Source organism: Haliotis cracherodii, unplaced genomic scaffold (genome assembly GCF_022045235.1).
Source record: "Haliotis cracherodii isolate W230 unplaced genomic scaffold, xgHalCrac1.p SCAF_7, whole genome shotgun sequence".
In the NCBI taxonomy this organism is placed as follows: Eukaryota; Metazoa; Mollusca; class Gastropoda; order Lepetellida; family Haliotidae; genus Haliotis; species Haliotis cracherodii.
In genome coordinates, this window is record NW_027266330.1 from 52,088,501 (window position 1) to 52,103,667 (window position 15,167).

General features: G+C 39.6%; 2 long non-coding RNA genes across 2 annotated transcripts; one reads left to right on the plus strand and one right to left on the minus strand.

Moving 5' to 3' along the window:
• Positions 1–4,780: 4,780 nt before the first annotated feature.
• On the minus strand, positions 4,781–7,184 carry LOC139448355 (uncharacterized). Its single transcript, XR_011652073.1, has 3 exons — positions 6,956–7,184; positions 6,428–6,518; positions 4,781–5,752 (listed from the first exon to the last, which is right to left on the minus strand). It is a non-coding gene; the product is annotated as an uncharacterized lncRNA (long non-coding RNA).
• A 156-nt stretch (positions 7,185–7,340) lies between these two features.
• LOC139448354 (uncharacterized) lies at positions 7,341–11,925 on the plus strand. Its single transcript, XR_011652072.1, has 3 exons — positions 7,341–7,462; positions 7,760–7,843; positions 11,288–11,925. It is a non-coding gene; the product is annotated as an uncharacterized lncRNA (long non-coding RNA).
• The last annotated feature ends 3,242 nt before the right edge of the window (positions 11,926–15,167 follow it).

A 15,167-nucleotide genomic window follows, 5' to 3' on the forward strand; every position in this document is an offset into this window, starting at 1 on the left:
AGGTGTTTTCTGTGGATGCACCCATTTGGGTTAATGATATTCTGTTTCAAACTTCAATGAAACTCGTCTGTCAAGATGTAACAAGTACTGATACAGTTCCAAAATAATCTTTTAATCTCACCAGGAACAAAGGCCCAAGTGAGCACATAGCCAATGACTTTCATTTGTTTTGTCAGAGTGAATATGGTGTCATGTCACTTTATGAGCAAAATTCCAACAATATCATGATGGGTGACACCAAGCAATGTACCGATGTGGTGAATCGAGCGCTTCAACCACGAGAAGCTAGAACAAACTGGGAATATGAAGATGAAATGTAAGGATACCATCATACCAGGACTGAATGCTTTTCATTTAATACGCTGAACATCTAAAATGAAATATATATGAATTTGAAAAATGTTTTCACCAAAAGTACCTGCCCATAGATCTCAACTTTAAGGGGATATTTACAACCAAAATAACACAGAATATTACTACAGCTATCTGCTTTGCCCAGGCTAACATTATTTACTAGGAGAAAGACATCTCGAAAAATTGCATCCGGATACCTGCCGGATACCTGCCGGATACCTTCAGCAATGTTCAATTTTCATGGTTAGTTTCCAATATATTTTTAGGTGTTTCACACTTAATTGAACAAAATGCACCCCCCAAATTGTGACATGTTTTTGGAAACTCAGAATGAGGTATCCGGTGCCGGATCCCTGGACACCCAGAATGAGGTATCCGGTGAGGTATCCGGTGCCGGATACCCGGATTCCAGGTGGCATACTTTCAGGTGAGGTGTCCATGCCGGATACCACGGATCTGGTATCCGGCAAGGTTTCTCCCACCGGATACCCGGACGCGTTTTGGGTAAGTGTCCGGTGGTATCCGGCAGGTATCCGGATACCGGAAACTGCATTTTTTTTGCTGTGCTCGATTTTGCCTTTTTTGTATGTTTCCATGGATTTTTGGAGGTCGCGCAGCAAGGTCGGGACGTTGCAGAGGATTGGTTGTGCTTTTGATGTCTGCAGTTTCCCGTTGTCGAGCGTGCGCCTGCGTTTTGTGGCGTTTTTTGAGCGTTTTGTTTGCGCTGCAACTATTGTTAGATAGTGCAATTTATTTTTGTCAATCTCATTCAATTATTTTGGGATTTGTTATTGTTTACTGTGATTGCTATGGTCTTTGTGCGCCGTTTGTTTTGTTGTGGGGGTGGTTTGTGTTCTGTTGTGGTTGAATGTGTTTGGTACTCTTTTGTGTCACTTTAGGGTACATCTCTAAAGGTGAATTGTTTTCGTAAGAACGAGGTGTTGAAATAGGTAGAAATGGCCTTGGGTGTCCCTAGCATTGTGCATTTGGAGGGTGGAGGTTTAAAAAGACGTTTTTAAACCCTAGTTTGGCTCATTTGGGGTCATTTTGACCTAAACTGGTCTTAGCTAGGGTTAAAGTCGAAAATCGAGCTAACGGGTATGGTTAGGGCTAACTCTAGAGGGTTAGGGGGTTAGCTAGGGTTATCTCGATTTTGCCTTTTTTGTATGTTTCCATGGATTTTTGGAGGTCGCGCAGCAAGGTCGGGACGTTGCAGAGGATTGGTTGTGCCTACCATGTCTGCAGTTTCCGTTATCGAGCGTGCGCCTGCGTTTTGTGGCGTTTTTTGAGCGTTTTGTTTGCGCTGCAACTATTGTTAGAGAGTGCAATTTATTTTTGTGAATCTCATTCAATTATTTTGGGATTTGTTATTGTTTACTGTGATTGCTATGGTCTTTCAGCGCCGTTTGTTTTGTTGTGGGAGTGGTTTGTGTTCTGTTGTGGTTGAATGTGTTTGGTACTCTTTTGTGTCACTTTAGGGTACGTCTCCAAAGATGAAATTATTTCGTAAGAACGAGGTGTGGAAAGAGGTAGAAATTGCCTTGGGTGTCCCTAGGATTGTGCGTTTGGAGGTTGGAGGTTTAAAAAGACGATTTGTCACCCTAGTTTGGCTCGTTTGGGGTCCTTTTGACCTAAACTGGTCTTAGCTAGGGTTAAAGTCGAAAATCGAGCTAACGGGTATGGTTAGGGCTAACCCTAGAGGGTTAGGGGGTTAGCTAGGGTTATCTCGATTTTGCCTTTTTTGTATGTTTCCATGGATTTTTGGAGGTCGCGCAGCAAGGTCGGGACGTTGCAGAGGATTGGTTGTGCCTTTCATGTCTGCAGTTTCCCGTTGTCGAGCGTGCGCCTGCGTTTTGTGGCGTTTTTTGAGCGTTTTGTTTGCGCTGAACTATTGTTAGATAGTGCAATTTATTTTTGTCAATCTCATTCAATTATTTTGGGATTTGTTATTGTTTACTGTGATTGCTATGGTCTTTGTGCGCCGTTTGTTTTGTTGTGGGGGTGGTTTGTGTTCTGTTGTGGTTGAATGTGTTTGGTACTCTTTTGTGTCACTTTAGGGTACATCTCTAAAGGTGATATTTTTTCGTAAGAACGAGGTGTGGAAAGAGGTAGAAAGGGCCTTGGGTGTCCCTAGGATTGTGCATTTGGAGGGTGGAGGTTTAAAGAGACGTTTTTAAACCCTAGTTTGGCTCATTTGGGGTCCTTTTGACCTAAACTGGTCTTAGCTAGGGTTAAAGTCGAAAATCGAGCTAACGGGTATGGTTAGGGCTAACCCTAGAGGGTTAGGGGGTTAGCTAGGGTTATCTCGATTTTGCCTTTTTTGTATGTTTCCATGGATTTTTGGAGGTCGCGCAGCAAGGTCGGGACGTTGCAGAGGATGGTTGTGCTTACCATGTCTGCAGTTTCCCGTTGTCGAGCGTGTGCCTGCGTTTTGTGGCGTTTTTTGAGCGTTTTGTTTGCGCTGCAACTATTGTTAGATAGTGCAATTTATTTTTGTCAATCTCATTCAATTATTTTGGGATTTGTTATTGTTTACTGTGATTGCTATGGTCTTTGTGCGCCGTTTGTTTTGTTGTGGGGGTGGTTTGTGTTCTGTTGTGGTTGAATGTGTTTGGTACTCTTTTGTGTCACTTTAGGGTACATCTCTAAAGGTGATATTTTTTCGTAAGAACGAGGTGTTGAAAGAGGTAGAAAGGGCCTTGGGTGTCCCTAGTATTGTGCATTTGGAGGGTGGAGGTTTAAAAAGACGTTTTTAAACCCTAGTTTGGCTCATTTGGGGGTCCTTTTGACCTAAACTGGTCTTAGCTAGGGTTAAAGTCGAAAATCGAGCTCACGGGTATGGTTAGGGCTAACCCTAGAGGGTTAGGGGGTTAGCTAGGGTTATCTCCACAGGAAAAAAAATGCAGTTTCCGGTATCCGGATACCTGCCGGATACCACCGGACACTTACCCAAAACGCGTCCGGGTATCCGGTGGCAGATACCAGGCCGGCTACCAGATCCGTGGTATCCGGCATGGACACCTCACCTGAAAGTATGCCACCTGGAATCCGGGTATCCGGCACCGGATACCTCACCGGATACCTCAATCTGGGTGTCCAAGGATCCGGCACCGGATACCAAGGATCCGGCACCGGATAACTCATTCTGAGTTTCCAAAAACATGTCACAATTTGGGGGTGCATTTTGTTCAATTAAGTGTGAAACACCTAAATATATATTGGAAACTAACCATGAAAATTGAACATTGCTGAAGGAATCCGGCAGGTATCCGGCAGGTATCCGGATGCAATTTTTCGAGATGTCTTAATCCTGGTAAATGATGTTAGCCTGGGCATATCAGATAGCTGTAGTAACATTCTGTGTCATTTTAGTTGTAAATATCCCCTTAAAGTTGAGATCTATGGGCATGTACTTTTGGAGAAGACAATTTTTTCAATCTTTTTAGATGTTAAGCTGTTTAATGAACAAACATCAGTTTTAATACATGTATGATGATACCCTTAAATTTCATGTTCAGACTTCCAGATTGTTCTGAGTGAAAGTATAAACTCATCGACTGTGTGCTCACTTTGGCCTTTGGTCCTAGTGAGATGATAATATGATTATTTGTAAAGGTACAAGTACTTGTTACGAGCATACCAGCTTCATTTAAGTTTTGAAACACAATATGCCTCACTCTGAGGGTGACATGTACCAGATTTCATCACACTACAGAGAGCTGTTCCTCAGTTACTGTGAACATTTTTACTGAAAGACATTGAAAGCTAATTTGACCTTCAATATCAGTTGCGACTATTTCAAAAACAATTGTAAATTGCTTCATTCAGTATAACATTGACAAACATATGACAATGATATACAACTATATGTATAAGAGTTATTTAGACTTCTGCAGGAAAAGGCACATTAGAGAACAAGAGTCATCAGAAAGATGACATAACCCCCCGGCAGCTGTCTGTAAAGTAACCACTAGTAAATGTGCAATTCTGTATGTAATGAGTCAACAGTTTAAAGTTCTTTAAGAAGCATACATTGTTTATCCACAAAAGATCCACCATGGTCGCATCCATATGAATGCCAAGTTTCGATCAAATACATTGAATGGTTTTCGAATTCTGCCCCAGAAACGAACCTCATCCCCAATTGAATCTATGTCCAACTTCATTCCATAAAAATTTAAAAAAATAAAAATTAGAAAAATCCCAAAATATCAAAAGGCATCACTTCAGTATGTGCCTGATAGCTTTGCCAAGTTTCGATCAAATACACTGAATGGTTTTTGAATTCTGCCCCGGAAACGAACCCCATCCCCAATTGAGTCTATGTCCAACGTCATTCCATAAAAAAAAAAAAATAATTCTTTTTAGAAAAATCCCAAAATATCGAAAGGCACCACTTCAGTATGTGCCTGATAGATTTGCCAAGTTTCGATCAAATACACTGAATGGTTTGGGAATCCTTCCCCTGGAAAAGGAAATGATTACGGATGGACGGACGGACAGACAGACTGGCTGATCGCTACATCACCCCGTATTATATGCCGGGGGGATAAAAAGTAAGTGTATGACCTGTTGCCAACTTCTATCCCTGCCCTAAGGAAGAGTTTGGCCATTAACAATTTTTTTGTCTGGCTATGACATTGACCTTTGACATAGCAGATCAATGTGTTATTCCAAAGATGTCCAAGCAATGCATGGTTTCATCCGATAACTATGGCTATCAAAGTGAGGCAAAATATTGGAAAATCCCCATTTACACACCTGGCTAAAGAAACATAAACAACAAACAAATTATCAATTTCTTTTATTTATATGCCTATATCACACACTGAACATTGTTCACATGATGGTTCCTGATGCAGTATGCAATTTCCTCCTATTCTTCAATACTCATAACAGAGTGGGATAACTGTTCGCTTGAAAGCATAAGCAGACCATGCTCACCAGTTCAGAGTTACTTGCCCTCAAATATCCTTTCCCTTCTATATTGCCATGGAAAAACAGGAACCAGGATGAGGGGAGGCCAGATCGGCTCTATCCCTGTTGCATTGTGTTAGTAGAATTGTGAAAATTCTATTTGGTGTTTGGGTCCACATTTATAGACAAGTAGTCGCAAACATCATTCCTTTCAAGTGATTACCACATGGCCAAAGACAATAATTTCTTCAACGTCCTTGAAGGGTCCCACTCCGACTTGGCATTGGCTGGTCTTCTCACATTAGCCAGACCAGCCTGTGTGAGTGTGTCCCAGTGTCAATTGGGATATAACTTCTTGGTAGGCCCCCATTGAAATAACAGGATTCTCCTCATCACTGTCTGCCTATCACTTCTGATATCTGGAAGGGTCCTTCCAGACTGTCAACCAGTCATCCGGGTATCTCAAGCTGGACTTCAGTTTCTGCAAAATTATGTATAAAGATTGTAGCAATAAAAAAGAATCGTTGCAACATGTACTTACAGATAAAAGGCAGCAAATTCACTTAATTTATCGTCTTTGAGTTTTGTTATATACCAAACATTTGAGATATATATTGTTCCATGCTGATGAGTTGAAACAATCATTAACTGACATCTCTTAAAAATGCTTGCCATACAAGCCAAAGTAATAGATGAGGTAGCAAGTGGGCTCATTGATCGCTCGTAATCGTACCCAATAACGTGGGATGTTGTCCATAACAGTCATCATCGGTGCGTCTTGATCGAGCTCATAACTGGTTTGCCTAGTTGAGATTTGAGATTTGATTATTTATAATCCTTGTCATTTAGCTGAACTATTGTTGGATGTGGTGTTAAATGAGTGAAATGGGAAGAAAGCCCGAAGTGATGCAGGTCTTACATGTTTACCACTTTGATGAAACCCACAAGCAAGTGTATGATGCTACCCTCGATTCAAACCCACGACCATTGGTTTCTGTCAAGCCCAAGAGATGCAACTATGCACAGCAAGTTGTGGTGCCTTTGATAATTAGGCCATCCATGCCAACAGGTGATAAAGAACAAGCAAACTGAAGAAATATTTGCAGAATAGCTACATGAACATGATGAACCAAACAGAATAATTTCAAATATTTACCACTCACTGCTACTCTTCTCTTGTTCCTCATTGCTTCCCTTTTTCCATTGATGCTGTGCAGATGACTGACTCATTCATTTATCCAGACATTCTGCAAAAATAAGTAGCATTCACATTACAGAAATATATTATTTAATTATGAAGCTTATACAAAACAAGGACATAACAGTGTAATTATAAAAATATGTTAAGCGTAAAAAAAGTAAAGTCTTTGGTGGCCATTATTGTAAATTATAGTCTGTATTAGCATCCCACAAAAGTTTAGAGTTAATAATCGTTCCTAGATCTTTGTACATTTCTTCATTATCTATAAAAAGCCGATCTAATTTGGATCATCTTGTTTTGACCACAAATCCATTACGCCCCTTATGCAAATCCTTGTCGTCATAACAAACAGTTGACCATAATACTAAAAAAAGGACCCTTGGCGTTTACAGTAAAGTATGTAGAGCAGGAAAATATCTAAATCAATCCATTCCATAAGATCTCTGCACGGAAATCATAAGGTCACGAAGCCCTGCTACGTACCTGGCATCCGCATTTGCTGCCAATCGCCTTTCCAAATACTGTTGACTTCCGCGTTGTGGATGGCTCAGAGGAACTTCGGCCGGCATTTCCGTGGTGGAGGTGAATGAGAACAATCTATCGATACACGAGGTAAGCTTATCGTAATCAAGCATCACGGTGTATATCTATACACGAGGTTTGTTTACATCCATGTTCTAAAATGGCGCCCTGGACCGCAGGGGAATATGGGTAAATTGGCTTGTTCCGGGTTAACACAAAGCTGGGCCCCCGTCTCTAATATCACAATATTGTTTGGCGCAAGTTGACGACGCGCATAGGGAGCCGGGAACTAGTTTAACACGACATAAGCTGGTTCCCGGCTCTCTATGCGCGTCGTCAACTTGCGCCAAGTTATATTAGAGACGAGGCCCAGCTTATACACTGAACACAATCGGTCATTTCGTCAAAACTGGCCAAATATTGAGATTGCAGCTGAGGTAATGCTGGCAGCTGAAGTGACACATTAAGGTAAGGAATATGTGAATATTACAATGATCACGTATTAAAGTAATTTACCACATGTAAGCCTGTCACATGTGACACATTAACTTTCATAACCAACATGTAAGTAAATGTATCAGGATATAATTATATTTTTATATAACAAGTAGCCTGTCTATCATATGTTAGTATATGCTTATGTATATAATGAAGAAATATGTTTACTTTAACTGGATAATTTGTATGCTAATGTGACTCACTGTCTTATTTCATATACTCCCTTTACTCTGTGAGATGATTAATAGCCTCAACATATTTTTCCAGATGTGAAGAATCAAGAACAGCTTTAATGACAGGGAAGTTTTGCATCAGATATCATCGTGAAGTGGAAGATAAGACATTTTAAGGGTATGAACATTTTCACTTGAACTAGCTGAACAATAACCATGATGACAACTTTATCATGGGGGAATTTTGGGTGGTGGGGTAGCCTAGTGGTTGAAGCGTTCACTCTTCGTGCTGAAGACCCATGCAGGTTTGATTCCTGCCACATAGCTGCGATATTGCTGAGTGTGGCGTTAAACATCAAACAAAGCTAACAGCCGCATACATACTCACATGGGGATTCCAGGTTGAAGTTAGTCCCCATCAACATGATCAACCTATGCTAGTTGTAAGAGATAACTTAATGGATCGGCTGATCAGGCTCGCTGACTTGGTTGATCCATGTCATTGTATCCCAATTGTGTGGATGGATGCTCATGATGTCAATCACTGGATAGTCTGGTCCAGACTTGATTATTTACAGACCGCCGTCATTTAGCTGGAATATGGCTGAGTGCAGAGTTAAACAACAAACACCAACATGATTCTACAACCTGCTCTTGTGGATACCATTTTGAGGATCCTACACATAACTTCTTTTCGGGTCTTAACTATTGCAATATGTTCTACTACATGTGTTTTAAACATATATTTATTTCATTGGCTTATCTAAATGATGCTCAAATACAAAATAATTATTAATAAAATACTAATTCTATACTATTGCAAACTATCAGTTGAGCAATAATGTAATCATCTGATTATAATTAGATAATGAAGGAGAAGTCCATATTGATTAAATCTACCAGATTCTGAGATAAATGCACGTATTGGTTGATTTATTTCAATGTTTTCCTGTACATAATTTTCAACAATTCCATATAAAGCTTTCTTATATCCATGCTGTATAATAATACCTATTATTTCTAATAATAGCATAATTTGGACACACAAATAAGTAATGAATGGTATTTTTATAACAGGTGCCATACGTGCGGGATAGGTCATTTCACATGAATCATTTTTATGTGAATTTAAATCACTACAAGCTGATCTGAGTCCTGAAAGGATATGCCTTCGATTCTGTGAAAATGGAAATGCTTAAACATCTCCCAATATTAACCATGCTATTACAGAATCTGTTCACTTGTTTGTGTATGTAAAATATTTTTTCAACGATTACATCCATCTAATGATTGTTTGTATGTGTGCTGTGCCAGTAGAGGTATATATGTACAAGCATGTGCATACGCGTATAAAAATTATGTATGTTTGGCTAGGTACCAGTATATGAATTAGTTGTTTTGTGCGACTTGTATATTAGCATCATCATAGTTTCAACAGACAGTTTATGTATATCAAATGTTAAATGTCTTTGTAGGGAGAATTGCATATCAAAACTGTCATTATTTTATTACTTATGAGTAGAACTTTTTAAGTATCTGGCAAGATACATTTCCTTGGTCCACAGAAACATGTTACTAGTAAACTGTAAACTGACTTGTCAGTGTGGTTGGAAACTAACTAAGCCGTCACTACTCAATTAAGTAATTAACAGATAATTGCAAGTGATAATACCCACCTGACACTAATTGCCCTGTTAATCCCTAATCCACCATGAGTTGACATTGAGTTCATCTTGCTAATGAGCTGTTGTGAGCGTAACAAGATGATAAACATCAAAGGTGGGGCAGGCTTTGATCAAGTGTTCTGTAGAAGAGATTATGTCATTTGTTTAATGTTTATTTAGGATTAGCTACATCCCTTGATCCTACCAAGACCATACTTGAGATTATCAGACAGTTTGTCTGGATACAACCTGATGTCTCAACTGTACTTATTGGATTCTGCCTTGTAGCAAACTATGTGTGTGACAAGGACTTTGACCACTCTGTGCAGATGCATAACAATGCACTTGGGGTATGATTCAATTATGTCACACAAGTCAAAGATGGGTTCCACTGTATTTAGAAACAGACGATAGATGCAATACTGTGTAACTTTATAACAATCAAACGAGTATTCAAATAGGAATACACATATATTTACAATGACCCTTGAAAAGTTCCAAAACCAAATAGAACTACTTAAATTATGATTACACTTGACCAATATATTTGGCAGCTTTTCCCGTTATTGTTAATCTTAATTAAAGATAGGATAAATGATAAAAATATGATAATGATTTTACTCATGACTAATCATGGGCGGATACAGCTTTTTTACAGCTATTTATTGTCTTTGGTGGAAATTTATACAGAAATAAAGATTTATTTTCGAAATAAAAAGTGGGGTGCGCACCACAGCAACCCCCCCTCTGTATCCGCCCATGCTATTGCCAGCAGCCGAAATAAGGTCCCCCAAATGTAATATACATAGTTTTTAGTCGATTGTTCAGGTGGTTCTTTTCAGTTGATTTTTTGTATCAGTGTCTATTTTGGCCTACCAATTAATGGTAGATATTAATCATTAATAATAAGTGAGATAATTATTTTCAATGTGGCTCCCATTGCAACTGAAGCAAGGAACGATTCAAATTAAGCCTGATTCAGCTGCTACATTTATATGTCCTTGCTTCTCTAATCAGTAATTCAATCAGTTGTATAGTGACTTGATATTTGGAGAAAATATCTGTTGTATGAAATCCTAATGTTACTTACTTTTGTATTTGAGATGATATTTGTATTTGGTAGCCTAGTGGGTAATGCGTTCTCCGAAGCACTGGGTTCTGTTCCCCACATGGGTACTGTGTGAAAAGCCCATTTCTGGTGTCCCCGCAGATATATTGCTGGAATATTGCTAAAAGCTGTGTGGAACTATACTAACTTGCACACTCATTATATAATATTTTGAGATCACTTACATTACTTGTGTGATTGAAAGTTTTGATAATTATGAATACCGTATTCGACAGAATAAGCGCCCAGGGCGCTCTCAAAATTTCCTGCTTTATGCTGGCAGCCTGAAATGTTAATGTACGACAAATATATTTTTCCAGAATGAAATTCCCCATAATTAAGGGTGCATATCACACACGAATGAGTATTATATGCAAATAAATAAGTCTTGTATACATTGATCAATTGGAAAGGGTGCTATTTGGGATTGTTAACGAGACAATATATTAGCAAATATTCCCGTGGGCGCTTATTAGAGCGAGGCGCTTATTACATCAAATACGGTAGTTCTGTTTTATGTATAAGAACCTATTTTATGCAATTTGCATTGCCTTGTTTAACCTTCCTTATGTTTTGATGTAATGCAAACATTTGAGAAAAAATCAGGTGAGCCTGCCTTATGGCACTACAGGAATTGTTTTCAGAAGATCAATTACAATTTTGTATTTTCTGTAAAATTTACTGTTTGCTATGGCTTTTTTACATTGATTAACATGGTTTGGTTAACAGTTGCTTGATAAACTGTCATTACCTTACTCATTGAGAAACCAACTTTTTACCCTTTGTCAATATATGTGTGTTTCTTATATTTTTAATAACAAGATCTTAAAGATGTTATAAATTGTTTCAGGCACCTGGATTTCACAATGACACCAGATCAGACAAGTCATACAAAGGACTCTCAGGGTGATGAATAATCCTCCCCAGAACAACTAGCAGGTTCACCTCAGAAAGTGATGATTCTGAATGACTAATGCCACATCAGTGTGATTCTGTAGGTTGTTTTATTACGACATTAATCAAGTCTAAAGGAATTAATACCACAGCAGTGAGACTATGTTTATGTGGTGTACACTGACGCTGACTATACAAATCTGAATGACTTTTGTGGTTTACTGCACAAACATAATTGACTTTAGATATTCTTCTCCCTTGAAATTCTTCTGAGATTTGACCGATTTGTTTATTTAGAAAATGGCATTGAAGCATCTGTTTCTGTTTTTGAATGTTCTTGCAAACACCTTTGGTTACTGAACCAATGAAATGTCATAAAATCAATAAATATGATTTGTTATCTTAACAAATTTTTTTGTTTTGCTTCTTTAAAGAAATATGATATTGATCATTCATAACATAGGTGCTAACATATATCAAATATACTAATGCCCTGAATGTTTTCCAACAATTAATACAGCTCACTGAATGAAGTTTTTAGTTCCATGTCAGTAGAAAAATTACATTGATGTTTTTATGTACCGGTACTTTATTAGGTGTTTTCTGTGGATGCACCCATTTGGGTTAATGATATTCTGTTTCAAACTTCAATGAAACTCGTCTGTCAAGATGTAACAAGTACTGATACAGTTCCAAAATAATCTTTTAATCTCACCAGGAACAAAGGCCCAAGTGAGCACATAGCCAATGACTTTCATTTGTTTTGTCAGAGTGAATATGGTGTCATGTCACTTTATGAGCAAAATTCCAACAATATCATGATGGGTGACACCAAGCAATGTACCGATGTGGTGAATCGAGCGCTTCAACCACGAGAAGCTAGAACAAACTGGGAATATGAAGATGAAATGTAAGGATACCATCATACCAGGACTGAATGCTTTTCATTTAATACGCTGAACATCTAAAATGAAATATATATGAATTTGAAAAATGTTTTCACCAAAAGTACCTGCCCATAGATCTCAACTTTAAGGGGATATTTACAACCAAAATAACACAGAATATTACTACAGCTATCTGCTTTGCCCAGGCTAACATTATTTACTAGGAGAAAGACATCTCGAAAAATTGCATCCGGATACCTGCCGGATACCTGCCGGATACCTTCAGCAATGTTCAATTTTCATGGTTAGTTTCCAATATATTTTTAGGTGTTTCACACTTAATTGAACAAAATGCACCCCCCAAATTGTGACATGTTTTTGGAAACTCAGAATGAGGTATCCGGTGCCGGATCCCTGGACACCCAGAATGAGGTATCCGGTGAGGTATCCGGTGCCGGATACCCGGATTCCAGGTGGCATACTTTCAGGTGAGGTGTCCATGCCGGATACCACGGATCTGGTATCCGGCAAGGTTTCTCCCACCGGATACCCGGACGCGTTTTGGGTAAGTGTCCGGTGGTATCCGGCAGGTATCCGGATACCGGAAACTGCATTTTTTTTGCTGTGCTCGATTTTGCCTTTTTTGTATGTTTCCATGGATTTTTGGAGGTCGCGCAGCAAGGTCGGGACGTTGCAGAGGATTGGTTGTGCTTTTGATGTCTGCAGTTTCCCGTTGTCGAGCGTGCGCCTGCGTTTTGTGGCGTTTTTTGAGCGTTTTGTTTGCGCTGCAACTATTGTTAGATAGTGCAATTTATTTTTGTCAATCTCATTCAATTATTTTGGGATTTGTTATTGTTTACTGTGATTGCTATGGTCTTTGTGCGCCGTTTGTTTTGTTGTGGGGGTGGTTTGTGTTCTGTTGTGGTTGAATGTGTTTGGTACTCTTTTGTGTCACTTTAGGGTACATCTCTAAAGGTGAATTGTTTTCGTAAGAACGAGGTGTTGAAATAGGTAGAAATGGCCTTGGGTGTCCCTAGCATTGTGCATTTGGAGGGTGGAGGTTTAAAAAGACGTTTTTAAACCCTAGTTTGGCTCATTTGGGGTCATTTTGACCTAAACTGGTCTTAGCTAGGGTTAAAGTCGAAAATCGAGCTAACGGGTATGGTTAGGGCTAACTCTAGAGGGTTAGGGGGTTAGCTAGGGTTATCTCGATTTTGCCTTTTTTGTATGTTTCCATGGATTTTTGGAGGTCGCGCAGCAAGGTCGGGACGTTGCAGAGGATTGGTTGTGCCTACCATGTCTGCAGTTTCCGTTATCGAGCGTGCGCCTGCGTTTTGTGGCGTTTTTTGAGCGTTTTGTTTGCGCTGCAACTATTGTTAGAGAGTGCAATTTATTTTTGTGAATCTCATTCAATTATTTTGGGATTTGTTATTGTTTACTGTGATTGCTATGGTCTTTCAGCGCCGTTTGTTTTGTTGTGGGAGTGGTTTGTGTTCTGTTGTGGTTGAATGTGTTTGGTACTCTTTTGTGTCACTTTAGGGTACGTCTCCAAAGATGAAATTATTTCGTAAGAACGAGGTGTGGAAAGAGGTAGAAATTGCCTTGGGTGTCCCTAGGATTGTGCGTTTGGAGGTTGGAGGTTTAAAAAGACGATTTGTCACCCTAGTTTGGCTCGTTTGGGGTCATTTTGACCTAAACTGGTCTTAGCTAGGGTTAAAGTCGAAAATCGAGCTAACGGGTATGGTTAGGGCTAACCCTAGAGGGTTAGGGGGTTAGCTAGGGTTATCTCGATTTTGCCTTTTTTGTATGTTTCCATGGATTTTTGGAGGTCGCGCAGCAAGGTCGGGACGTTGCAGAGGATTGGTTGTGCCTTTCATGTCTGCAGTTTCCCGTTGTCGAGCGTGCGCCTGCGTTTTGTGGCGTTTTTTGAGCGTTTTGTTTGCGCTGCAACTATTGTTAGATAGTGCAATTTATTTTTGTCAATCTCATTCAATTATTTTGGGATTTGTTATTGTTTACTGTGATTGCTATGGTCTTTGTGCGCCGTTTGTTTTGTTGTGGGGGTGGTTTGTGTTCTGTTGTGGTTGAATGTGTTTGGTACTCTTTTGTGTCACTTTAGGGTACATCTCTAAAGGTGAATTGTTTTCGTAAGAACGAGGTGTTGAAAGAGGTAGAAAGGGCCTTGGGTGTCCCTAGTATTGTGCATTTGGAGGGTGGAGGTTTCAAAAGACGTTTTTAAACCCTAGTTTGGCTCATTTGGGGTCCTTTTGACCTAAACTGGTCTTAGCTAGGGTTAAAGTCGAAAATCGAGCTAACGGGTATGGTTAGGGCTAACCCTAGAGGGTTAGGGGGTTAGCTAGGGTTATCTCGATTTTGCCTTTTTTGTATGTTTCCATGGATTTTTGGAGGTCGCGCAGCAAGGTCGGGACGTTGCAGAGGATTGGTTGTGCCTTTGATGTCTGCAGTTTCCCGTTGTCGAGCGTGCGCCTGCGTTTTGTGGCGTTTTTTGAGCGTTTTCTTTGTGCTGCAACTATTGTTAGATAGTGCAATTTATTTTTGTCAATCTCATTCAATTATTTTGGGATTTGTTATTGTTTACTGTGATTGCTATGGTCTTTGTGCGCCGTTTGTTTTGTTGTGGGGGTGGTTTGTGTTCTGTTGTGGTTGAATGTGTTTGGTACTCTTTTGTGTCACTTTAGGGTACATCTCCAAAGATGAAATTATTTCGTAAGAACGAGGTGTGGAAAGAGGTAGAAATTGCCTTGGGTGTCCCTAGGATTGTGCATTTGGAGGTTGGAGGTTTAAAAAGACGATTTGTCACCCTAGTTTGGCTCGTTTGGGGTCATTTTGACCTAAACTGGTCCTGGCTAGGGTTAAAGTCGAAAATCGAGCTAACGGGTATGGTTAGGGCTAACCCTAGAGGGTTAGGGGGTTAGCTAGGGTTATCTC